This window comes from Perca fluviatilis, chromosome 15 (genome assembly GCF_010015445.1).
Source record: "Perca fluviatilis chromosome 15, GENO_Pfluv_1.0, whole genome shotgun sequence".
In the NCBI taxonomy this organism is placed as follows: domain Eukaryota; kingdom Metazoa; phylum Chordata; class Actinopteri; order Perciformes; family Percidae; genus Perca; species Perca fluviatilis.
The window spans coordinates 1,971,014-1,996,751 of NC_053126.1; the positions used below are offsets into that span (position 1 = coordinate 1,971,014).

General features: G+C 41.1%; 1 pseudogene; it reads right to left on the bottom strand.

Moving 5' to 3' along the window:
- The window catches only part of LOC120575425, a 53,685-nt pseudogene extending 36,448 nt beyond the window's left edge, over positions 1-17,237 (bottom strand).
- Positions 17,238-25,738: the final 8,501 nt, after the last annotated feature.

The window sequence follows — 25,738 nt, forward strand, 5'->3', positions numbered from 1 at the left end:
GAGAGAAAGTGAAGCAGCGTGTGTGTGTGTGTGTGTGTGTGTTTCTGTGTGTGTGTGTGTGTGTGTGTGTTTGTGTGTGTGTGTGTGTGTGTATCTGTGTGTATCTGTGTGTGTGTGTGTGTGTGTGTGTATCTGTGTGTGTGTATCTGTGTGTGTGTGTGTGTGTGTGTGTGTGTGTGTGTGTGTATCTGTGTGTGTGTATCTGTGTGTGTGTGTGTGTGTGTGTGTATGTATCTGTGTGTGTGTGTGTGTGTGTGTGTGTGTGTGTGTGTATCTGTGTGTGTGTATCTGTGTGTGTGTGTGTGTATGTGTGTGTGTGTGTGTGTGTGTGTGTGTGTATGTATGTGTGTGTGTGTGTGTGTGTGTGTATCTGTGTGTATCTGTGTGTGTGTGTGTGTGTGTGTGTGTGTGTGTGTGTGTGTGTGTGTGTGTGTGTATCTGTTGTGTGTGTGTGTGTGTGTGTGTGTGTGTGTGTGTGTGTGTGTGTGTGTGTGTGTATCTGTGTGTGTGTGTGTGTGTGTGTGTGTGTGTGTGTGTGTGTGTGTGTGTGTGTGTGTATCTGTGTGTGTGTGTGTGTGTGTGTGTGTGTGTGTGTGTGTGTGTGTGTGTGTGTGTGTGTGTGTAAATTTGAATGTGAATGTGAGTAGAGATTTGGGAAAACTTTGTTTGCACGTTTGCAGCTGAATGAGATTTTCAATGTCAGTCAGTCAAAGTTTTCCCAAATCTCTACTCTGGCCGGAGGTTTTAGAAAGACTAGTTTTCAGAGGCGAATTCTCCCTTTGCGTGTTAACAAAGGGCACAAACGAAGGGAAATGTCTCCGTTTTTCAAAATAACCACGTACAGTACAGGCCAAAAGTTTGGACACACCTTCTCATTCAATGCGTTTCCTTTTTATTTTCATGACTATTTACATTGTAGATTCTCACTGAAGGCATCAAAACTATGAATGAACACATATGGAATTATGTACTTAACAAAAAAGTGTGAAATTGTGAAACTGAAAACATGTCTTATATTTTAGATTCTTCAAAGTAGCCACCCTTTGCTTTTTTATTAAGGGAAAAACTTCCACTAATGAACCCTGACAAAGCACACCTGTGAAGGTAAAACCATTTCAGGTGACTACCTCATGAAGCTCATTGAGAGAACACCAAGGGTTTGCAGAGTTATCAAAAAAAGCAAAGGGTGGCTACTTTGAAGTATCTAAAATATAAGACATGTTTTCAGTTATTTCACACTTTTTTGTTAAGTACATAATTCCATATGTGTTCATTCATAGTTTTGATGCCTTCAGTGAGAATCTACAATGTAAATAGTCATGAAAATAAAGAAACACATTGAATGAGAAGGTGTGTCCAAACTTTTGGCCTGTACTGTATATGTAAACAGGGCCTCACTGTTGACAAGAAAGCCAGTAAGTGCATTTCCCAAAGCTGTCAAAACTATTGCATAAAGAAAACCAGACAAACGGCGCTACACAGAGGCTGACTGGACCTGTGGAAGAGCAGCTGGATGAGCTCTGAGGTGCCGATGAAGGTTCTGTATGTGGAGAGGAAGATCCTGCCGTAGTCCAGCTCCTGGCAGCCCGGGTCCAGCAGCTGCTTCACCAGGAGGTCCAGGGACGCCGCCTTCAGGCGCCGCACCTTGCAGGTTCGGTACTGCACGAAGGCGCAGCAGGGGCTGTCCTGACTGGCGTCGGGGGGGCAGGGGACGGGCTCCCGACGCAGAGTGACCCCGTAAACAGCGCCGTCCTCAAACTCCTCCCCCCACTCCTGCACCGGGTTCTGGGGAACGAAGAGGAAGGGAAATAATGTTAGAAGTTTTTAAGCGTGGCTTAACCTGACTGGAGGAATAAATGACCCACATGGTTGTACGGTTTGGAGGACTTGTTGAAACCGGGACCTACACTTAAAAACTAAAACTTCACATGCAGGGTACCTTTTAAAAAGTAGAGACAGAGGTGGTAATACAGTGGTAAATACAGCTAAGCTGACACTGCCAGTTGGATCGTTTCGCATTTGCTTGGCATATCCATCTGGGAACTTTCAGTTTGAGAACTTTTGGGAAGGAGAGCGAAAATCCTGTTATCTGATTGCATAAACCATCTGTCTATCACCACCTATAGTTGGTGATAGACGGGCCAAATCAACCAATCAGATCAAACATCTTGCCGAAACCAGTCGGGAGAAGAGCAGAAACATCTTTTCCTCCGAGAAAAGCCTCCAGTGACGTTGTTTTGCTCTTCTTTCAATGAAGGAATACTTTCTAATTCGGATAAAACTTGCTGCGATAGCTACGCTCATCTCCTCCGTAGGGTTGGGTACCGTTTGGATTTTTACGATTCCGATGCCGAACCGGTACTTTTAAAACGATTGCGATTCCTAAACGATTCCTAAACCGATTCTTGAAAAACTGAAAAATGACATAAAATAAAGGCTTTTTATGAAGTTTTATTTTTTTAACTGAAAATTATTTAAATTTAACAATATATTAACGTTTTAAAGTACTTAAATATATTATAAGTAAACCTAAGTCACCTAACACTCAACTACAATAATTTAACAATAAATAACAGTTACACTATTAACAAGTGACAACAAAATAAATGTTGAGTTGCTATGCCAACCAGCTTCAAACTTTAGCCGTTCTTTTGCAGAAAAATGGCCATATTTGCCTTCTCTGGCAAGATAGGACACCTCTCCTGACTTATGGCATGTCCCGCACAGGAAAAACTCTCTCAGGTGCTGTCCAAGAGGTCTGTACACACACAGGTAGGAGTTTGAAAGGGCAGACAATTTGGGGAGGCTGTCCCGCCTCCCCCACCACCAGGCTACAGGCTCTTGCCCTGAACGATAGACCAACAGAGTAAGTGTTAAATGTTTACTAGCGATCACGTGCAGTCAGTGAATGGTTAATATGCTTTCACATCCGTTTTGGTGAGCCCGGAGGGAAAATATGGCAAAAGTAGCCTACATTTACGGTAGCTAGCTAACGGTAGACTACAGAAAGTGTGATATTTTTACGTCCGTTTCGGAGCGTGTACAGAAAGCCGTCTGTCAGCGGTGATTGTAGAGTAGCATGTCGGGGGAATAGCGGTGACACGCGCTTCACACCGCGAGCGGGCACGTGCGCCACTCGGCAGAAAAGGGAGAAAGAAGAAGAGTCTGCTGTTGTCCGGAGCGACAGAGGGAAAATATTTCAGTCGGAACCGAAATTCGCATTCTAATTAGGGGTGGTACGGTTCATGAAAAAACACCCGAACCGCTCGGTTCGCTAGTCTCGGTTCGCTAGTCTCGGTTGTCTCGGTTCGCTAGTCTCGGTTGTCTCGGTTCGCTAGTCTCGGTTGTCTCGGTTCGCTAGTCTCGGTTGTCTCGGTTCGCTAGTCTCGGTTCGCTAGTCTTGGTTCGCTAGTCTCGGTTGTCTCGGTTCGCTAGTCTCGGTTCGCTAGTCTCGGTTCGCTAGTCTCGGTTCGCTAGTCTCGGTTCGCTAGTCTCGGTTGTCTCGGTTCGCTAGTCTCGGTTCGCTAGTCTCGGTTCGCTAGTCTCGGTTCGCTAGTCTCGGTTGTCTCGGTTCGCTAGTCTCGGTTCGCTAGTCTCGGTTGTCTCGGTTCGCTAGTCTCGGTTCGCTAGTCTCGGTTCGCTAGTCTCGGTTGTCTCGGTTCGCTAGTCTCGGTTCGCTAGTCTCGGTTGGCTCTCGGTTCGCTAGTCTCGGTTGTCTCGGTTCGCTAGTCTCGGTTCGCTAGTCTGGGTTCGCTAGTCTCGGTTGTCTCCGGTTCGCTTCGTTCGGTTTGTTCGCTTTAGTCTGGTCTCGGTTCGCCGTTCGTTCGCTAGTCTCGGTTCGCTAGTCTCGGTTGTCTCGGTTCGCTAGTCTCGGTTCGCTAGTCTCGGTTCGCTAGTCTCGGTTCGCTAGTCTCGGTTGTCTCGGTTCGCTAGTCTCGGTTCGCTAGTCTCGGTTCGCTAGTCTCGGTTCGGAGCGTGTGTGTACCGCCCGGTTGGTCAGTCCACTGTTAATGGTCACTAACCTCTTACTGCCGTAGTGCCCACTTTATACACCTATGTTAAAACACTTACTGGGAATGACGAGCGGGATGGGCGTGACAAACGCAACCCATGGCAGCTGATTGGACGATCGCGTCACATGGGTCTGGCTGGTCCCAAATTTCAAAACAGACTGTCATGGCGGCTCGTTCAGAATACGATCTCATATTGTACTAAAATAGTTCACCGAAACGTGTTTCTGAAAACATTTTAAGCGAGAAATAGGCCATGCAGTTGCTGAATCTGTCTTCATTTCAGATCGACAAAGGTCAGTTTAAAAGATTTTCGTCAGATTTTGAGAGACACCGAACCGACCGCTCCTCAAGTGGAGTGGGGTGCCGCTGCAGGTCACGTCACGTCACGTGCAGAAATGTCCAGTGGGAGAGAGGCTGACCGGAGCTGTAGGATGCGCCAGCGTCGTTTATAGTCTGGTGTGTGGGAACATTTTGGATTTCACGTTACCTATGATGAAATAAAACAATATAGAACTGCCACTGTGTGCACGTTTTGTGCAACATGCATTCAATATGCTAATTTTAGCTATATATCATATGCTGAAGTATATTCTGGAGTGTTAAAGAAAAAATAAGAACCGTACTGAACCGAAAACCGTGATACGAACCGAACCGTGGGTTTTGTGAACCGTACCACCCCTAGTTCTAATCCGGTCCGAATACTACCGTTTGCGTAGGAACCGGTACCATAGTGGAACTGGGTTTCGGTACCCAACCCTACTCCTCCGTGGAAGCCGCCACGTTGTTTAAGACCGAACAGTCGCTTCTCGTTGGCGTCACCACCTAAACCCGCCTCAAAAACTCAACGCTGATTGGTCGGTCGTTTGGCGAACGGCTCCAAATGTTCTCTTATCTCGAGATGCCAGACTGATCTGAGAGGAGAAAACTGGAGCTCGCCAGATCAGGACGCTCTCACCAGCAGGGTTCTAAATTAGCACCGTTTACCAGCCAAATGCTGGTGAAATATGCAAGTGGCTGGTAGATTTGCTTCACTCACCAGCCAAAAAACCCAATGGTAATCTATTGAATGGCTGGTAATATTTGAACATTCATTAGCCATTTGGCTGGTAGACGAAAATGTTAATTTGGAAGCCTGCTCACCAGGCTAAGTGTGTTGTGCAATGACAACAAATGACCCTTTGGTTACACTTTACTTGAAGGTATCTACAGGCCAGTCTCACGACAGTTCGTGAAATGGTCACGTTATTGAATCTATTGATTCGTGTACTGAACACGGGTTAGGGGATTGGTCAGGGGACAGGACCTGTACATGTAAGCATGGACACCTGGCCAATAGTAGTGTGTGAACGCTATTGAAGGGCGGGTCTTGGTGTGGCCATAGTGGGGAAAAAAATATCGCTGCCAGGGATGCCATAACCATACACTCAACTCACGATTGGATACACGGTTTTAAGTAGGGTTGGGCATCGTTTTGGATATTTTCTGATATCGCTGCTAAATTTCTAAAATGGTACCAGTGCCTGAACGATGCCAGCACCAATACTTAACCCTTGTATGAATGTGTGTCCCAGGCCAGGATAGGAAATTAACTAATAATGTAAAAATCAACAAGCCACTGACGCATACGGTATGTTCATCAATTGATTCATTCAATAAATTATTATTTTCTGTCTTAAATCCACCAGCTATTTTCATATTATACCAACATTTGCAGCATCCTGAGCCTTTTTAGTGATTAGGAAAACTTTATTCTCCCAAAAACGAGTTTCCATTTTATTTTTAAAGAAGTATACCAACAACAACAAAAACTTATTTTTGCGATTTTCACCGTCTCTCGCAACTTCACTGTAACAAACATACAAAAGACAACTTTTATCGCAATTTTTTTTTACAAAAGCTCCCTCAAAATCAGGCATTTTGGGCCGCAACAATCTAAAAAATAGGGCCTGTGAAATCCTGGAGGGACTGATCATAGTGAAAGGGTGCATATGTTACGCTGCAATATAGGCGGCTCGTAACATTAAAATGAAGACAAGAAGCGAATTGCATGAATGTGTGAAAACAGCTTCATCAGCTAGGGTTGCGAGGTATTAACAAAATGTGATATTGCGATATAAATATTAATTTTGATATTTTTAAACATTAAAATTGCAAAAGTTATGGGAAAACGCATCAAAATAGATTCATAACAAATACAACACAAGGTTTATTTCAACTGATGGTCATATTGGACTGGTCCAACATAATATATAAATAAAGGACCATGTCTACAGGACAGGACATGTTCTACTGGTTGGACAGTATCAAATATATAAATAAAGGACCATGTCTACAGGACAGGACATGTTGTACTGGTTGGACAGAATAAAATATATAAATAAGGACCATGTCTACAGAACAGGACATGTTCTACTGGTTGGACAGTATAAAATATATAAATAAAGGACCATGTCTATAGGACAGGACATGTTCTACTGGTTGGACAGTATCAAATATATAAATAAAGGACCATGTCTATAGGACAGGACATGTTCTACTGGTTGGACAGTATAAAATATATAAATAAGGACCATGTCTACAGAACAGGACATGTTTTACTGGTTGGACAGTATAAAATATATAAATAAGGACCATGTCTACAGGACAGGACATGTTCTACTGGTTGGACAGTATCAAATATATAAATAAAGGACCATGTCTACAGAACAGGACATGTTCTACTGGTTGGACAGTATAAAATATATAAATAAGGACCATGTCTACAGAACAGGACATGTTCTACTGGTTGGACAGTATCAAATATATAAATAAAGGACCATGTCTATAGGACAGGACATGTTGTACTGGTTGGACAGTATAAAATATATAAATAAGGACCATGTCTATAGGACAGGACATGTTCTACTGGTTGGACAGTATAAAATATATAAATAAAGGACCATGTCTACAGAACAGGACATGTTGTACTGGTTGGAAAGTATAAAATATATAAATAAAGAGAACAGGACATAACTTTTCTTATCAGCTTCTCTGATTCGTTCCATTTTGTTGTCTCTATCTATTTCTTCACTCACACTGTCACTGCTGAAATATGCACACACATTTTCCGTAGGGTTTGTCATGTGGTACGCTCCGTAGGGTTTCTCACGTAGTAGCCCCATGCGCTGACGTGCACCAACATGTGCAAGTTGCACGGTAACTGGCCAATGAAACGTGACCATTACAGCGTTTCAAACTCCAAATCCAAACACAACTCAGCCACACAGCCAACGGACGCAGCGCTCCACTAAATAAACTAAATATTACATACTTATCAGGACACTTTTAATATAATACTGCGCAACGTGATTTCGTGATAATGTGATGAAGTTGATATATCATGCACCCCTTGCGCAGCCCTTGTGTGTGTGTGTGTGTGTGTGTGTGTGTGTGTGTGTGTGTGTGTGTGTGTGTGTGTGTGTGTGTGTGTGTGTGTGTGTGTGTGTGTGTGTGTGTGTGTGTGTGGAATATATAGCATAATTATATCATTTTGTCATTCTTTCAGGGGGGGGGAATGGTAGGGCAAACACTGAAGATATTGCACAACTGTCTTTATTTATGTAACGGAAATTATAATAGGTTTTTGGGGTGGGTTGCGCTAGCCAGTTCAGAATCTGAATCAGAAAGGGTTTTATTGCCAAGTAAGTTTTTTAACACATAAAAGGAATTTGTTTTGGTGTTGTTGGTGCACATCAAACATTCTCTAAATGGAATATTAAACAATATAAGTATAGGTATAAACAATATAAGTATATGTACACAGTATGTATTAAATTAAATTAAAAATAAAGATAGAAATAAAACATAATCCGATTATTGGAGGGGTTGTAAATTAAGTCTATGGTCAAGAGGCTAAATAGCAGCGAGCCTCCATGACCAAAACAAACAGGTGACACAGAGTCTCCCACTGATCCCATGTGATGATGGCTCACCACGACTACGTAACATTTGTTTACGCTCATAACCATCATGCCACAAGCATACGATGACTGTGCAAACGGTGTGCAAAGATAATAATTATCAGATGATCCTCCACGCTACATGCTGGCGTGAGACAGTGTTTAGGTATCTTGTCAACAGTGTTGCGGTTACATAACCAAACCGGATTTTTCCCATAATTCAGTAGCTTCATTTGAATGTTTGTGGTAAAATACAGGCATACCTGTCAAGTTTTGGATTTGAAAATAAGGGAAATTTTTCGGTGCCCACCTCGAGCAGTCCCACCACCCAAACCAAGCTCCAGTGTCCCTTACATTTTAAGACAGGTGTACAAGAAAGCTAAAATCACCACTTGATGCAGAATGCTGAAAACATTTACAATTTATAACATTGCTTGTCTTTACATTTACATTTTATTTTCATTCCACACGTTCTTTTCATTTCATATTGCTTTTCTTTTACAGTTTTTCTTTTAATTTCACATAACTTTTCTTTAGTGAGTTATTGTACAAATGTGTTGCAGACTTTGCATTCTTTAAGACTGTTTTAGGAAGGAGTGTATTAGTGGGCGGGGCCAGAGTGGTTCATGTTACATGAGAGTAGAGCGCAGACAGCTCTGTTGTCTAACGTCATCCTATTCTCTGGAACAATCTTTTGTACCATGCTAAACACCCTTTCTCAACTTGCATTGCTATGGGGAATGCATAGTAAATAAAATAATAAAATATATATTTTTTTAAATATCGCGAGGCTAGTGACAGAGCTCAGATTGGGAATGTTTTTTTTCTTGTTTTTTACTCCGCTCGGGCCCGGGGTATTATTATTTTTTAATAACGCAAGTTAAAATACGGGAGATTTACGGGAAAATACTAATACGGGAGGACGGTGGGAAAGAAGGGTAAAATTCGGGACTTTCCTGGCCAAAACGGGATACTTGACAGGTATGAATACTGGATTGTTTAAAAAAAATAAAAACAAGGGTAGTACATCAAATAGTACACCACAACAAATGAAAACACTGACTATTAAATAGTAGGGGTGTGCAAAAAAAATCGATTCACAATCGAATCGCAATTCAAGCTCTACCGATTCATATTTTTTGATTTTTGAATCGAATCTTGAGCCTGAAAATCAATATTGAATCGTGACATTTTCTGAATTATGCACCCCTATTAAATAGGGCTGCTTGATTATTGGAAAAAATTATTAAATTAAAAAAAAAAAAAATCATAATCACGATTATTTTGGTCAATATTGAAATCACGATTATGTAACACAATTATTCATTGTTTTGGAAAGATGTTGCATTTTTTGAACTTGTATTGAAGTTATTGAACAGTTAAACAAATCAACAGTGAAAACACCTTGGACTGTGACATTTCCATTCGTACTTTTCCTGTTTGAATATGTTTTTTCATTCAGAACACAAGACAAAACTTGAACTGCAGGCATTTAGAGTGCTGATCGGGCCTCATACTATTGACTCATGTATGTGTGTTTGTGTGAAAGCTTTTATTAAGCAGCTGTAGGAAGGCATTCAGAAATGGCAACAGATGAGGTCATCACACACACACACACACACACACACACACACACACACACACACACACATACACACACATACAGACACACAGACACACACACACACAAACACACACACACACACACATACACACACACAGACACACACACATACATACACACACACACAGACACAGACACAGACACACACACAGACACACACACAAATGTCAACAGATGAGGTCATCAGCTCACACACACACACACACACACACACACAGACACTGATACATACACACAGACAGACACACACACAAACAGACACACACACACACACAGACACACATACACAGACACACAGACATACACACACACACACACACAGACACAGACACACACACACAGACACACACACACACACACACACACAACAGACACAGACACACACACACACACACAGACACAGACACACACACAGACACACACACACACATACACACACACACACACGTCAACAGATGAGGTCATCAGCTCACACGGGACAACAAGCGCACGCTAACACAGGCGCACACCTACATAATCAGCTGTTTTTAAATTTAAAATGTTCAATGCCTTATCGCGCCGATGTGACCGAGCCCGACCTGAACCACAACATCATTTCTAAATATGGAGTTTTAGGAAGTTTTTTGCAACTTTCACCATCTCTCGCAACTTTGATTGCAACAAAAATACAAAAGAAATCGCAACTTTTATCGCAATTTTTTTTACAAAAGCTCTCGCAAAATCAGACAATGTAAAAAAACTATAAAACCATAATCACTGATTATAGTGAAAGTGTCGTGTTGGAGCGAACGTTACGCTTATGTTACGCTGCAATGTAGGCGGCTCGTAACGTTAAAATTAAATGACCTTTTAAGGCGAGGAACGAGAAGCGAATCGCCTGAATGTGTGAAAACAGCTTCATCTCGCGCAGCCATAGGCTTGCGAGGTATTAACAAAATGTGATATTGCGATATCTATATTAATTTCAATATTTTTAAAACATACTGTACATCAGCTCACATCGCGCCGATTTAGTGCTGCTCCCTCTTAGTGGATTAGTCGACTAATCGGTCGTTTTGGTCTTAGTCGACTTAGATCTCTTTAGTCCATTAGTCATGTCTGATGCTGTTTTCATGCTGAATGACTTATTACCAAGAAACGTACGAGCACATCTCTGGTAAACACAAGAATTAAAGTGGTGCTTTTAGCAGGACTCTTTGTGGAGAAACTCAGATTTACAGATCTGTCGATTAAATCAACTAATCGATTAGTCGAGATAATTGAATGAGTGTTAGTGTCAGGCTACAATGGCGGACCCAAATGCACGACACAGGAATCAAGGATAAAGGTGATTGGTTTATTGCTCCATGAACAATGCAGGCAAACGTACAGGTCCAACAGGCAGGAAAACGTGGTCGGTAATACAGGCAAAAGGTCTGGGTACACGGAGAAACAAAACAAGGGAACGCTGGAAAGTGAGTCAGCATGGAGCTACAGCAATCTGGCAGGGAACAAGGGAACACAGGTGAGGGGAAGACAACTAGACACAGGTGAATAACATTAGGGCGGAGACAGGTAATCAAAAACGGCAGGAAACAAACAAAGGCAGGAAGACAAGTGAAGTGAATGAAGACAAACAGTGGATTACAAAATAAAACAGGAAGTTCATGAAAACAAACAGAAAAGACAATAAGAGCGGAGGCAGACGTGACAGTTAGTCGACTAAGAATTTCTTCACTCGAGTACAGCCCTACGCTGATGTGACCGAGCCTGACCAGAACCCCAAATCATTTCTAAATATCAGATTTACAGATCTGTCGATTAAATCAACTAATCGATTAGTCGATACAACTGAATGAGTGTTAGTCGACTAAGAATTTCTTCAATCGAGCACAGCCCTAATTCTTAGGATGTCTTCATTTCCACTAAGTGCTTTAACATAAGTGCACTGATTCGCTAGTCAAGGGCTAGCACTCCACAGCCCATCAGATGAGGATCCATGGTCTGATTAGAGAACAACAATGGTTTAACTTTAAAGTTTGTTTCCATTTTTGTCTTTGCAGCGCTACTATTTTGGGTCACAGGTTTTAATAAACTTTCTGTAATAAAAAAAACAAAGCAATCTCTAAAAGCAAAAGTCCTGTCTGCAGATGGGGGACTGTGGGCTGAAATCTTATCAAATATTTGGGAACCATTGAACTAAAATTTTATAAAAAAAAAAAAAAAAAAAAAGAAAAAAAAAGGAGTGTGTGTTTTTTTCTTTTTTATGTAAAAAAAAAAAAAATAAAAAAAACAAAATAAAGCCCGGCAAAAAAAAAAAGTAAAATTTAACATATTTAAATTAGATCTTGTGTTAAAATCAATTGTGTCCCAAAAAGCTTTTAGGTCTGAATTATTCCACACTATAAGGCCATATGACAAAGTTGACTAGGGCGCTTTTCTAATAATAAAAAAAAGCTGGCAGCATTTCAAAAAGATAAGATCAAACAAAGAGAGAGAGAGAGAAAGGCGCCAACAAAGTTAGTAGTTGAGTTCAAGGGGGGTAAGCAAGCATCTGGAATGCGTAGCTCCTATGGCGCCATTTTGATGCTACCAAGCCATCACCTCCCGTTAGCATCCCATTGGCTCCCATTCATTCTGACGTCACTTTGACAGAGAATAACTTTACATCTGAAGAGTTTAAAGACTCTATTTGTCCGTTGTTTATTTCTAAAGAAACACGACAATGTATAAAAGGCTCCATTACCTTGTAGCTCACGTTATGGCTCCGTAGCAGACGCTTTTATAACAATAGGCTAACGATTGGGTCATAACCACGAGACTTACTGTCACACAGTAGAGGAATTACCGTATAGTACAGGAGAAGCTCTCAGGCAGTTTGGACTTCCATTATCTGTTTAGGTTTAATGACTAATGTTAACTAGCATGTTAGTGATCAGTAATTAGCCTGTGCCTATGTTATCTCCTTACATATACCTACACTCTCCGTCTCTGTAAGATTGGGAATGATTGAGATTTCTCTCGGCACAGCTACCAGAAGACTTCACACTTTCAGACAGGTTGCTCACGTCACATCTACGTCTTCAAGCTCAGTTGGAGGCTGCTCAGTAAAGCAAGTGATCACAGGAAAAGTGACTTCTAATATCCTTCACTGGTCTCCGTCCAGAGCAACGAGCTCTGTTGGTCCATTTTACTTTTGTCAATGGTACTTCCTGACCTCAAATGTTGTGGGCGGGGCTAAGTTCGGCCGGCATCCAGGCTGTGTGCACAGTATGCAGATTTGGACGAAACCCTGGTTTTGAATCCGATCATCGGTTGCAAATTTAACACGCGCAAGTTTTTGTTTCCGTAGCAGCCGCCGTTGCCGATTGAACCCTGACCAACCGATTGAACTCTGACCAATGGGGAGTTCCCAGACCCCAACATCTGGATGTGGGGCTGGCTGTTCAGGCTATTTCTCATTTTATGCAGGGTCCAAAATTAACTTTTTTGTCCACCAGCCAAATGGCTAGTGCATGTTCAAATGTTACCAGCCAAACAATAGATTACCATTAATTTTTGGCTGGTGAGTGACGCAAATCTACCAGCCACTTGCATATTTTATCAGCATTTGGCTAGTAGATGTTGCTAATTTTGGACCCTGATTTTATGAATCAATCAGTCAATTCAATATATATATATATTTTAGATGTATCCAAGAAAACCATGGACAAAGTGGAACTGCAACAGTATTTGCACTCTAAGAAATATCTAGGGGACCACTAAGGTCTATATAAAAGAGACTGCAGATACAGTATTAGGGGACCACTAAGGTCTATATAAAAGAGACTGCAGATACAGTATTAGGGGACCACTAAGGTCTATATAAAAGAGACTTCAGATACAGTATTAGGGGACCACTAAGGTCTATATAAAAGAGACTTCAGATACAGTATTAGGGGACCACTAAGGTCTATATAAAAGAGACTTCAGATACAGTATTAGGGGACCACTAAGGTCTATATAAAAGAGACTTCAGATACAGTATTAGGGGACCACTAAGGTCTATATAAAAGAGACTTCAGATACGGTATTATAGGAGCATTAGTAGGACCACTAAGGTCTATATAAAAGATACTTCAGATACAGTATTAGGGGACCACTAAGGTCTATATAAAAGAGACTTCAGATACAGTATTAGGGGAACACTAAGGTCTATATAAAAACAGACTTCAGATACAGTATTAGGGGACCACTAAGGTCTATATAAAAGAGACTTCAGATACAGTATTAGGGGGCCACTAAGGTCTATATAAGAGACTTCAGATACAGTATTAGAGGACCACTAAGGCCTATATAAAAGAGACTTCAGATACAGTATTAGGGGACCACTAAGGTCTATATAAAAGAGACTTCAGATACAGTATTAGGGGACCACTAAGGTCTATATAAAAGAGACTTCAGATACAGTATTAGGGGACCACTAAGGTCTATATAAAAGCATCCAAAGAGCACCATGTCATGGGACCTTTTAAAATATTGAGCTTGGTCTGGTGATAGCCAGACTAGGAGTTACCTTGTCTTTATGACAATAAAGATCACCGGGCATTTATTTTTCTCTGCTTTGTAAGTCAAATATAATGTTAATACACAAAAAAGCTGCAAAAAGCTCAAGACTGTGACAGTGTTCAAGTGTTATGATCTGCCCTTTTCATTCATATTAAATGCTGCAGAGGCCAAGAGTATCAGATCTCCATGGATATGTTTTTGGATTTTAAACGTGGCTTTTAGCAGTGCTTAGCACCCCCATCGCTGACACTGAGTAACAGTATGACGCAATGCACAGATTCCCATCTGTGTGGCTGACAAACGGTCCTAGTTTCCCTGAGAGACAATGGGCGTTGTGTTATACTGGTTAGACACAGCAGCTAAACCTTTTGTCTTCACATAACGACATTTAAATGATCATTCACATACGAGGATGTGAGTCATCCCATCTGCAGTGCAGATTTTAAATAATTATTGTGAACGCAGGCGGTTTCTTTCATCTCCTCTGCAGAATTAAAGACCCAGTGTGTAATGTTTTTAGTTGTTCATCATCTAAATCTGGGGGTGCTATAACCATAGACAGTATATAAACTGGACCACCAGAGCCCGTATCTCTGGACGGAGACCAGTGAAGGATATCAGAAGTCTCTTTCCCGGTGCTGGCTGAGCGTTACTGAGCAGCCTCCAACTGAGCTTGAAGACGTAGATGTGACGTGAGCAACCTGTCTGAAAGTGTGAAGTCTTCTGGTAGCTGTGCCGAGAGAAATCTCAATCATTCCCAATCTTACAGAGACGGAGAGCGTAGGTATATGTAAGGAGATAACATAGGCACAGGCTAATTACTGATCACTAACATGCTAGTTAACATTAGTCATTAAACCTAAACAGCTAATGGAAGTCCAAACTGCCTGTGAGCTTCTCCTGTACTATACGGTAATTCCTCTACTGTGTGACAGTAAGTCTCGTGGTTATGACCCAATCGTTAGCCTATTGTTATAAAAGCGTCTGCTACGGAGCCTGCATTTGGGTCCGCCATTGTAGCCTGACACTAACACTCATTCAATTATCTCGACTAATCGATTAGTTGATTTAATCGACAGATCTGTAAATCTGAGTTTCTCCGCAAAGAGTCATGCTAAAAGCACCACTTTAATTCTTGTGTTTACCAGAGATGAGCTCGTACGTTTCTTAGAAATAAGTCATTCAGCATGAAAACAGCATCAGACATGACTAATGGACTAAAGAGATCTAAGTTGACTAAGACCAAAACCACCGATTAGTCGACTAATCCACTAAGAGGGGGCAGCCCTACTAAGAAGTGCAAAGTGCAAAAAGTGCTGGTGTATTTATTGCACCCCTGCTCTGCTGGGCTAAGATTTACTATTGGGGAGTTCAGCAGCTTGATGGACGTTGGGATAAACGATAACTTAAGTCTGTTTGTTGCCAGGAACTGATGCTGAGCTCTGGGTCTCAAATGTATAAAAAGGTTGTTCATGGACAGGAACACACTTTATAGACAGACCTTTTGCAGCTTCAGTAAAAACAGCATGTGGACTATAGAGCTGCAAAGATTAATCAATTAAATCAGGGGTCTTCAACGTTTATTTGGCCGAAGACCCCTTAGCTGAAAGAGAGACAGAGAAGGGACCCCTTACTACTGTACATACAGTATATATCATGTTTTAATGTTAAACATACATGTGGAAGGCACAGTGAATCCTTAAGCGTACCTCTATGGCTACCATTCGGCTACTTTACCTATAATAAGCTTATCTTCAATGTGCAAATTAAATGTTGTTTTTAGACATATTTGAACTTTTGAAAAAAGAAACTTTCAAAAACATTTTAGACATAATTTGGCAGCCCCCCCTGCACTTACTCTAAGGACCCCCTAGGGGGTCACGGACCCTCCGTTGAATATCTCTGAATTAAATCGATTAGTTGTCAACTATTAGATCAATCAAACTATTTTGATCTAAACAAATAATCGGCTTGAGTCGTTTTTGTGAAACAAAGTCAAACTTCTCTGATTCCAGTTTATTAAATGTGAACATTTTCTAGTCGTAGAACATTTTCATTTTCAAAAATACATTAAAGAAATAAATACTTGACCAAAACAGAAACAGAAACATAGGAAGGGAATTGTAATGTAAAGGTATTGTTGTATATTGTTGTAAATTATTGTAAGACCTGAAAGATGGTCTGCTGTATTTGCATATCTATTTGTTTTGTATTAAAATGATATTGTGAAGTAGGGGCAGGACCTAATAAGCTATTTGCTTCTGCCTGCTCCATCTCAAACAATCTTTTTGAGTCTTTGGTAAATTCTGATTGTTTGCGTTTGAATTTTAAGGTATACATTATTTTTGTTGTTGCTGCAACATTGATGATTGTTCGAAATAAACAATAAAATGAAATAAATTAATGAATTCTGACAGAAAGACCAAAACAACTAAACGATTAACCGGGAGAACAGGCCCTAATTGACATATTAATCAACATTGAAAATAATCGTTAAATTGCAAACCCAGACTCTGGACTTCACAGAGATTATAAAAGTACGTTTTTAAACATGAAGAGAAAGACTCAAGAGCCAACTGAAGTCGGACTTGCAGACCCAGGGATGTTTTTTCACATTTAAATCAGAACAAAAGCCAAAATGTCTTTGCATCTCTTAGCTTACATTACAGAAAGTCATTATATAGTCTTACCATAGTTAGCTCCCATTTCCCCATCTCGTCCGGGATCCTAAGGACTGCTGCTGTCCATCTTGGCACGAATAGTTGGACTGAAAATAAACTTCCACCTCGCGAAGAATGCAGTCAGTGTCAGGACTGCATTTTGATTTTATTAAAAACGCTTTTTTTTATATATAATTCTCTGGTTTGGAACTACATTAACGCTACAACTACAAAGACGACTTGTACTTCAAAGGATTCGCCGTATTCTATGCTAGCAGAGTAGTGGATGTGCCCGGCTGTTTCTCAACCATATGGCGGTTCTTCTGAGCGACAGCACAAGCCAAAGTGTCCCGACTTTGGCTTCTCTCCCCCTGCTGTAGTCTAGTCTGTGTCCACCGGTACCAGCCGCACACTGGACTGGAACTCACTGGGAGTTATAGTGGGAGGCGGCTTTCTTTCTGCTGTCAGTGTTGACTGTAGGAGGAGGGAGAGAGAGAGAGAGGGAGAGAGAGAGAGGGAGAGGGAGAGAGAGGGAGAGAGGGGTGTGTCTGGAGGTGTGTTTGTGTGGGGAGGGGCTGCTTTGCTGTCAGTGTGCCGTCTTAGGTTTTAAAGAAAAAGTGTGCGAAATATTGTCTTTCTTGCCAACTATTAGATTGAAGATTGATTCCGCCCTTAAGTTTTATTGATCGACTCTGCATTAGTTTATTTGGTCGACGTTTCGGTCACAAGGACCTTTCTCAAGACATATTTGACAGAGTATTTATGTGGCTGGTGTTCTGGCTGTGTACAGTATTTATGTATGGAAGCCCATTTCTGCCAGTTTGATGGAAAAAAAGATCCTTTTCGTATTAATTGTTATACTGAACTATGATTTTTATTTATGTATCTTATATGGTATTAAATTTGTATTCGTTTATATTTTTATTCTTATTTTTAATCCCTATTTTGCTCTTTGTTTTTTAATGTTTGATGTATTGTGTAAAGCACTTTGAGTTGCCTTATGCTGAAATGTGCTAAATAAATAAAATTGCCTTGCTTTGCCTTTAAGTCAGTATAATGACAAACAAAAATAATGACTTGGTTTCTCGAAATAATGAGAAACTTTCTCATAATTATGACTTAGTTTCTAAGTCATTATTTCTCATGTGTGAAAAGTTTGTCCAAAAAATGAGAAACCTTCTAGAAATAATGATTTAGTTTCTCTAAATAGTATTTTATAGTGTCGTATTGCTACTTTTACTTTAAAGTGCTCATATTATGCTCATATTATACACCACATTTTTTGTCGTACTGCACATTGCTGCAGCTCCTCTTTTCACCCTGTGTGTTGAGCTTCCTGTTTTAGCTACAGAGTGAGACCTCTCACTTCTGTTCCATCTTTGTTGGGAGTCACACATGTGCACTACCTTGGTATGGACTACTAGCCAGTCAGAAGCAGAGTATGAGGGCGTGCCCTGACAGTACCTAGGAAAGGACTACTAGCCAGTCAGAAGCAGAGTATGAGGGCGTGTCCTGACAGTACCTAGGTAAGGACTACTAGCCAGTCAGAAGCAGAGTATGAGGTCGTGCCCTGACAGTACCAAGGTAAGGACTACTAGCCAGTCAGAAGCAGAGTATGAGGGCGTGCTACGCTAGCAGCTAGGTGAGCATTATAGCGTTTGTTACTTAGTGACCATGTTTGTCTCTGAAGTAAAGGCTGGACTACAATAGAGCTGTTTGGAGCAGTTTGTGAACAGTGTTTTCTGTTGGAGATGGTAAGTCCCTTTGGGGTGGACTTTGGGCTTTTTCACTTTGTTAAACCTATAACATGCACAAACATATATAACACAATAAAGGAAAGGGAAAAGCCAAAAAGCGCAATATGAGCACTTTAAGTAAACTATCTGAATGCTTCTTATAGATACAAGACGTCTCCTGCGTCACTGATTCGGTATGCATGAACTCAAGTTTCCACATCACACTTAAGTAAGATGCATGCTGGACCATGACTGGCTTCCAAACTAGTTATCACAAAGTCATGCTTGTATGTACACGTCCTAAACTGAGATTTAAAGCGAGCACAGAGAAACTTTCCTCCTTCCGGAGAGGAATGTGACAACAATGCTGTAGTGTCAAACTCTGCACATGCATCATTGTGCACAGACAGTGAAGCTCCAACAATCCAAGTGAAGTGATAACACACACAATGTTTGGATGAAGGGGACTTTAAAGAGGCTGTACTTGAAATAGTGAAAACAACAGGCTGGGATTGCATCACACAGCTCTTACATACCGTTCCCTAATACATGAAATACCTATGTTTGTAACGGCTATATGCACTAACATGCACACACGGACGAACTGGCTATCAAAACAAAGAACAGAGAAGTTTGGATTACAGCACACACACAGAGAGTGTGACTCAGGGCGCCATTACTACACTTCATCTCAACATATTTTAATGTTCTGAACAGGGCTGTCAAAATGAACCCGTTATTAAAGGTGCCCTGCCATACTTAACCGTGTTTACTTGCACTTTTTGAAATCTGTGAGGTCCATATGTGTTTGTGTTATGTGGTGAATGTTAAAATGAACTGCTACCTCCTCTGTCAGCTCTAGTCACTGAACAGAAATAATCAGAGAAATCAGACCAATCACAAAAGCTGGTCAGTCTGACATCATACTGCCTGAGCTCATTACTATTCATGAGCTCGCCCAGTTGGGCTGGGTAAAGGATTCTGACAGCCAGGCTCTCATTAGGCTAGCTGTTAGCCAATCAGATTCAAACAGCTTAGCTCGTTGAATATTAATGAGAACTGGCAGAAATCGAGCCGAGTCTTCCTGCAGGCTTTCTATACCACGCTAGAACGGCTTGAAACAAGGTAACCATGGTTACAGAGTCCATGGTAGACCTTCAGACATCAACACAAAGTCATGGACTACGTGTGGCAGCTAGGGCACCTTTAAAGAGTTAGTCTATATCCACGACATTCCAGTTCCGGGATTGCTCTCGTTCTATTTTCGGATGTCAGATTCTACGCGTACGAGAGTACTTTGATTAGTTGGTGGAAGTAATTACACATGAATGAGCTCATATTGGTGAAAGAACGATGGGCTTTTTGCTAAGAATCAACTCAAAAAGTTACACAATTTAGATTTAACTAGTCTATTTCGACACAATCCACTTCCGGGTTTGTTCAGGTGCCCCTTCCTCTGTCTCTGTGTCGGGGTTCTAACCTCCGGTGGATTTGTGAGGACTATGGTTAACTGCTCCTCAGATCTCTGCAGGGTAAATCCAGACAGCTAGCTAGACTATCTGTCTGTCTGTCTGTCTGTCTGTCTAACAGCTAGCTAGACTATCTGTCAGTCTGTCTGTCTGTCTGTCTAACAGCTAGCTAGACTATCTGTCCAATCTGAGTTTTCTGTTGCACGACTAAAACTACTTTTGAACGTCCACATGTTCCACCAAAACCAGGTCCTTCCTGAGACTATTTAGCAGAGGCACCGTGGCTCCGCTCTGCACTTAGCGCCGCCAGAGCACGTTTTTCTCCTCTCCCACAATGCTGTGTGGACTAGCCAGACCCTCCTCCACAGCGCTGTGGAGGAAGGTCTGGCAAAGCGAGACTAATAACGAGTTAACGCCAATTCCTTTTAACGCCACCATATTTTTAAATGGCCGATTAACGCACGCATGTTCTATGATGTTGCTCCATAGTTTGGGCAATGATGAAGCTGCAGCTGTAACGTGGACAGTGCGACAAATATGGCAATTTCTTGCTCAATTTAGCGACTTTTTAGACCCTCTTAGCGACTTATAAGTCTCTCTCTCTCTCTCTCTCTCTCTCTCTCTATATATATATATATATATATATATATATAGATATATATATCTATATATACATAGACATTTATTTAAAATACATTTAGTGTGGCCTAAAATGCGTTTTGTTTTTGTCTGCTGTGGCTCTTGGACAAGTTCTTTAAGCCGAAAAACTGACTTAATCATCAGGGTGATTTCCTCTTGGGCTTGCAAATTTGCAAACTTAAAAACATTTTTAACAGAAAGTTTGGCGTTACAAACTGGAGGAGTTGGGGGTATATAAAGGTGTTGTCCAGTTGCATTATGGGATGTGTTTTTGGAACTTGCAAATACAAGGGCAAAATAAGTTCTCAGTCTCTCAGCTGCTTCAATTTTTGACCATTGTTTATTTAAAATCTGTTGCTCACAAGTCCCCCAACTTCATAGAAGTGCAGCACTAAATCACAGAAAATCACAATTTAATAAAATCCAGGTCATCTATGAGCGTGTGTGTTTGTTTTAGTGCGTACTCACCCTTGGCCCACTTGCCTTGAAACGTGCTCGAGCACGACTGTCGCCCCTGCACTCACACGCCAGTAAAACATTCAGGGCCAGAGCACGCTTACGCCATTACATTGCAGACTTGCTGACTACAATATCTGTTTATCTTCAAGGTAAGAACCAGCCCCGGGCATGTTTAGTGATCACACTGATGCAGGGGTTCCCCAAGAAAAGTTGTTAAAGCTATAGTGCGTCGTTTCTGTGAGGAATTCTAAGTAATGACAACAAAACTGTCGGCGCGTCCACATGATACAAGTCTACAGGATACAATAATATACCATAATAATATATATATCATGCCAGAGCAACCCATAGTAGATGGATGTCCTCCACACAGTTGCTAGTAGCCAAGGAGGACACAGAGGATTAAAAAAACATGATGGACTCTTCAGAAGAGATCTTTTTTGCATGCCAAAGTAGCCGGACGCCACAATCTTCTGAACATAGTCATACTTTTTTTTTTTTATTTAACCTTTATTTAACCAGGAAAGTCCCATTGAGGTTAAAAACCTCTTTTTCAAGGGAGTCCTGGCCAAGAGGCAGCAAAAACACAATCAATTACAAGTATTTAAAAGTTATACAACACAAATAATTAGAAACATTTACAATTTGAACAGGTCATTTCAGGTTCTCTCAATCTGGACTTAAAAGCATTTAAGGAAATAAGTTCAGATAATTTCAAGTCTTTTTGCAAATAGTTCCATGCAGAAGGAGCAGAGTAGACAAAAGCCCTTTTTCCCAGTTCTGTACGGGCAAATGGAACAAAGAGCTTCTTAATATTACTAAACAGCATCAGTTTGGTCTTATCAGCTTTGAGAACCAGCTTAAGCTGCATAAGCGTGCGTTGAACCGCATCAAAAGCTTTCTGCAAAAACTCAACTGCTTTAGCTGGGGATGATCCAAAACAATAAATAATCGTGTCATCAGCATAGAAATGCATATTGGCATCCGACACATTGTGGCCTAACTCATTTATATACATAATAAACAAGAGAGGACCTAATATTGAGCCTTGTGGCACCCCCTTGTGGACCTTCACTAATGCAGAACATAAACCATCACATTTAATGCACTGAGTCCTGTCACTCAGATAATTCATGAACCAGAAGACTACACAATCAGACAATCCCAGACAAAGAAGCCTACGCTTTAGAACAGCATGGTCCACTGTGTCAAAAGCTTTCGACAGATCAAGAAAAAGTGATGCACAGAATTGCTTTCTATCAAGAGCGACAAGTATGTCATTAATTACTTTTGTAACAGCAGTAATGGTACTGTGCTTTTTCCTGAAGCCTGATTGCAGTTTAGAAAGGAGTTCATTTGAGTTTAAAAACTCTTTTATTTGGTCTGAAACAAGGGATTCTAAAATTTTTGACAAAACACACAAGTTAGATATAGGCCGGTAGTTAGTTAAAACTGCTGGATCACCTCCTTTAAACAAGGGAGTAACAAAAGCTGACTTCCAAACTGATGGTATTTCATTGTTTTGAATTGACAAATTAAAAAGAATCGTAAGGGGCTCTGCAACAAAATCAGCCGCCTTTTTCAAAAAGTAAGGCTCTATTAAATCTGGTCCAGGAGGTTTTCTGTGATCTAACGCTTTAAGAGCTCCGTGCACCTGCTGCACAGTAAAAGAAACAAAATTAAAAGGCTCTCCAGAAAACACTGGGGGGTCTATGCATGGAGTAACAGCGACTGCTCCTGTCGACTCGGACAGAGAACCAACTGATACAAAATGCTCATTAAAGCAATTTAAGACATCAACTCTGTCATAGACTGGGAGAGAGTTTTTTAAGACAAATTTTGGGAGGGCTTCATTACTTTTATTCACCGAGAGAGACTTGATGACTTTCCAGAATTTCTGTGGATTATTGAGGTTTTCACTTGTAACTGATAAATAATATTCTGATTTAGCCTTTTTGATAAGAGAGGTACATTTATTTCTTAGTTGTCTGAAAATGGTCCAGTCAGTGGCAGAATCACCATTTCTAGCTTTAGCCCATGCCACATTTCGTTGATGGATAATGTCTGACAACTCTGGAGAAAACCAAGGGTTTTCCCGTCCCTTCACTCTGTGCTTTGTCCAAGGAGCATGTTTATTTACAATTTTCTCAAAATTCTCCTTAAAAAGTGTCCAGGCAAGCTCAACGTCAGGCAACAGGCCTAACTGTCCCCAGTTAATCAAAGATAAATCATGATGATAGGCTTGTTCATTAAAGTTTTTCAAATTTCTCTTTCTAATAATTTGCGATTTACATTTGGGTATTTTACTGCCTCGCGAAGTAGCAATAACACAATGATCACTCAGATCATTACAAAAGACACCCGTGGATAAAAATTTATGAGGGACATTTGTTAGAATCAAGTCGATTAAAGTAGATTTATCTGGATTTTTGAGATTAGGCCTTGTAGGTACATTTACCAACTGGCTAAGACTGATAGAATCACAGAAAGATTTAAATTCATCAGAACCATCACTCAGCCAGTCCCAATTCAAGTCCCCGGCCAATAAAAGTTCCCTGTAGTTTAATCTGGATAAAAGAAGCTTTAAAGATGATAAAGCCTCCCTGGAGGCCGATGGAGGTCTATAACACCCCACAACAGTTATTGAAAGGGACTTAAATAACTCAACATTTAAGGCCAAAAACTCCATTTGCTTACAAAAAGACTCAGACAGAACAACTGATGCACCAAATCTTGACTTAACATAGATAGCTACGCAAATTATCTTCTTCGGCCTGTCACTGCGAAAAACATTATACCCATGCACATTTATATCTTCATTAGTAATTGATTTCGTCAACCATGTTTCCGAAATTATCACTCTGTCTGCATCTGTAGATTCAATCCAAATTCTAACCATGTCCATTTTGGGTAGTAAACTGCAAACATTAAGATGAACAAATTTAAGTCCAGGCATTGATTTAAATTCAGCAGGGGTCTGGACACATTGCAAACAGGGGCCAGGATTGGGCTGCACATTTCCAGATAGAAGTAGGAGTAGTGTAATAATCAATCTGCATTTCACAGTATATTTTGAAGCCGGCCTATCATATGCTGAAACCAGGCAATGCCTGTCATTAATTGAGAACAACAAATTATACAAAGCAAAAAAATTCTGCAGTTTAGGCAAATCCCAATACTGATCCATCCAGAAGTCCCGGTTCCAACTAAAGTTTAATGGTTCCTGGTGCATATCAATGCTGGTTTCTGTGCCACTATAGTAGGTTTCCTGTATGCCCACCATATTATTAAAACAACACACCCTAGGATCAATGCCCAGTTTCAAGTTCCAAGTGGCCAACAGGGATAAGAAAATTAAGAAAAATGCCATCGTCATTAATTTTCTAATAGTAAAGTTAACTAATAAAAGTACCAGTTTGTCTTGTAGAGTATGGCCCAGCTTCCAAAATGATGTTGCAGGTTTAGGCTGGTTAACCCAAGCTCCAGGAGAATGAAGCAGGCCAGGCCCGCTAGCCTAGCTCCAGGAGTATGTAGCAGGCTCAGGCTGGTTAGCCCAGGCTCCAAGAGAATGTAGCGGGCTCAGGCTAGTTTGCCCAAGCTCCAAGAGGATGTAGCAGGCTCAGGCTGATTAGCCTAAGCTCCAGGAGATGTAGCAGGCTCAGGCTGGTTAGCCCAAGCTCCAGGAGGATGTAACAGGCTCAGGCTAGTTTGCCCAAGCTCCAAGAGGATGTAGCAGGCTCAGGCTGGTTAGCCCAAGCTCCAGGAGGATGTAACAGGCTCAGGCTAGTTTGCCCAAGCTCCAAGAGGATGTAGCAGGCTCAGGCTGGTTAGCCTAAGCTCCAGGAGATGTAGCAGGCTCAGGCTGGTTAGCCCAAACTCCAGGAGGATGTAGCAGGCTCAGGCTAGTTTGCCCAAGCTCCAATGAGGATGTAGCAGGCTCAGGTTGGTTAGCCTAAGCTCCAGGAGATGTAACAGGCTCAGGCTGGCTAGCCCAAGCTCCAGGAGAATGTTGCAGGCTCAAGCCCGTTTGCCTAGCTCTGTTTAGCCTCGGCTAATAGGATCAGTTGGATCAGGCTCAGGTTAGCAAAGTTAGCTCAGAGCAGAGGTATAGTGTCATTTTTAAACTCATAGTAGTCCACAATCTTCTTAAAAGGTCAAGATGAAATTTCCATATAAATTAAATGTACAACTTAAAAGGAGTAAAATACTATGAAATCCATTTAAATGAAATCAATCCAGAGAGAGACACTGAGCAGACCTTAGACTAGCTGCCATCTTGGAATACTGAGAAATCCAGAGAGAGTTGTGTGGAGATAATAGTCTTAATTAGCTTTGTAGCAACTCATTTGGCAACAGCTTGAATGCAATGGAGGTTCATTAATATCAAAAAGCCCAATGAGGGCCTGGCTGGGGCCAGTCACAGACTGATGGCAGCATTAATGTAGAGCCCAATAGTTTCTGTGATAACAGAGTCATGGACAGATTCCACAGGGCCCTACATTAAGTCGGAGCTAAAAGCTAACTGGAGATTTGAAAATATGACTACGTCTAGGTATCCTAGTCTCGCTTTGCCAGATCCTCCTCCAAAGCGCGTTGAAGGAAGGTCTGGCTAGTCCACACAGCATTCTGGGATGGGAAGAAAACATGCTCTGGTTTAATGGCATTTCTTTAAA